The sequence below is a fragment of the Cervus canadensis genome, chromosome 9, assembly GCF_019320065.1.
Source record: "Cervus canadensis isolate Bull #8, Minnesota chromosome 9, ASM1932006v1, whole genome shotgun sequence".
NCBI classification, from domain to species: domain Eukaryota; kingdom Metazoa; phylum Chordata; class Mammalia; order Artiodactyla; family Cervidae; genus Cervus; species Cervus canadensis.
Genome location: NC_057394.1, coordinates 33,497,983 through 33,500,020, shown reverse-complemented (window position 1 = coordinate 33,500,020; position 2,038 = coordinate 33,497,983). Strand labels below are relative to the sequence as shown.

Below are 2,038 nucleotides of genomic sequence, written 5' to 3'. Positions count from 1 at the left end.
TCTTGTGAGTACATGGTTAGCCCAAGCTAGGTAGAATGTCTAGGAACATAGTGGACAAAGAATGAATGTGTTCATACAGTAATGCCTGTGTGGCTGAATTGAGAACAAGTTTAGTTAGACGAGAATGACTGTATAAAAAAATGAAAGAATAATGCTTGCTTAATCTAAGTTAAGGGGTAAAGGGAGCTGCTACTTATATATTGTGATTTGAAGTCCACTGAATTTTTGCTTAAGGCCGTTAGTTGGAACTTCTTTCAGATTATACTACTGAAACAGCCTAAGGCATTGGAATACAGAACTGGTAAGTTTTAATGTTGTGTCTGAGATCCGAATTAGAGGGTACCATTGGACAAGGCGGGCCTGAACGAAGTATTTCTGTGCCAAAGACAATTGGCAGCATATAAGCATAGGGGCCTGTCAAGATAGGCTTCCAAACAAACAGGGGGCACTGCAAGAGATTCTGGGGACAATAGGGGGAACTGCCTTATTTTAATAGTTCTAACTGGAACAAGAAAGTTTAATTCTGCATTGTAGACTCTGCAAATGCTTTAGAACTCATACTGGGTTCAACACATATATGATACACTCTTTTGACAAAACAGCAACATTTTAGTCTGTCTTCTATTTTCCTTTAAAAAATTGGTTGCCAGACAAATATCATGTGATGGCAGTTATATATGGAATCTAAAAACATAATACAAATGAGTTTATTTACAAAACAGAAACAGACTCATCGACATGAAAAACAAATTTGAGATTACCAAAGAGGAAAGGGAATAGAGGATAAACTAGGAATTTGGGATTGTAGATGCACACTACTATGTATAAAATAGATGAATAACAAGGACCTACTGTTTAGGACAGGGAACTATATTAAATGTCTTGTAATAAACAATAATGGGAAGGAATCTGAAATACATATATGTATGTGTGTGTATATGTATATATACACACACATACATATATACATATATATAACTGAATCACCTTATTGTACATCTGAAACATTGTAAGTCAATAATACTTTTAAAAAATTTGCTTGCCATTTGCAATAACATGAATAGATCTAATGGGCATTATGCTAAGTGAAATAAGTCAGAGAAAGGCAAATACTATCTGTATGATGTCTTATATGTGGAATGTGGAGTCTAAATATATAAATACATGATAAAAATGTAAATATATATTCTATATAAATATATATTGTTATATTCCACATGCAAAGACTGTATGTATATGAAACCATGCTCATAGACACAGACAACAGGTTGGTGTTTGCCTGAGGTGGGGGATAGTGGGTGGGAGATATGGGTGAATTACTTTTAGTTTTGTTTTTAGCTTAAATACATTAAATTTATTTTAAAAATAAGACATAAAACAAAAGGTTGTCATGGCTTCATATTTTATCATAGGCTAAAACCAATTTATTCTTTTTAAATAGCATCTTGAAAATATAACCAGATGGTTTTAGCAAATGTATATTGACCTTTATAAAATTGTTTTGGTACCGAGATTGATTTCTTTTTTAATCACGTATTTCTTCTCCACTTTAAGACCTGCTGACTGTGCTTGCTTTGGCAGCACATGTACTAAAATTGGAATGATACAGAGAAGATTAGCATGTCCCCTGTGCAAAGATGTTGCATTTCTTTTCCATGGGGATGGTCTTAATCCTTGTCTCCTGTACAATGTCACAAACCTCCGTCCATTGTTCATCAGGCACTCTGTTTATCAGATCTAGTCCCTCAAATCTATTTCTCACTTCCACTGTATAATCATAAGGGATTTGATTTACGTCTTACCTGAATGGTCTAGTGGTTTTCCCTACTTTCTTCAATTTAAGTCTGAATTTGGCAATAAGGAGTTCATGAACTGAGCCACAGTCAGTTCCCAGTCTTGTTTTTGCTGACTGTATATAGAGCTTCTCCATCTTTGGCTGCAAAGAATATAATCAGATTTTGGTGATGACCATCTGGTGATGTCCATATGTAGAGTCTTCTCTTTTGTTGTTGGAAGAAGGTGTTTGCTATGACCAGTG

The 2,038-nt window shown here is 34.6% G+C and overlaps 1 non-coding gene across 1 annotated transcript; it reads left to right on the top strand.

Annotated features, from left to right (window-relative positions):
- Nucleotides 1–1,565: 1,565 nt before the first annotated feature.
- Nucleotides 1,566–1,672, top strand: LOC122447678. The gene has a single exon (XR_006271337.1). It is a non-coding gene; the product is annotated as a U6 spliceosomal RNA (small nuclear RNA).
- The last annotated feature ends 366 nt before the right edge of the window (nucleotides 1,673–2,038 follow it).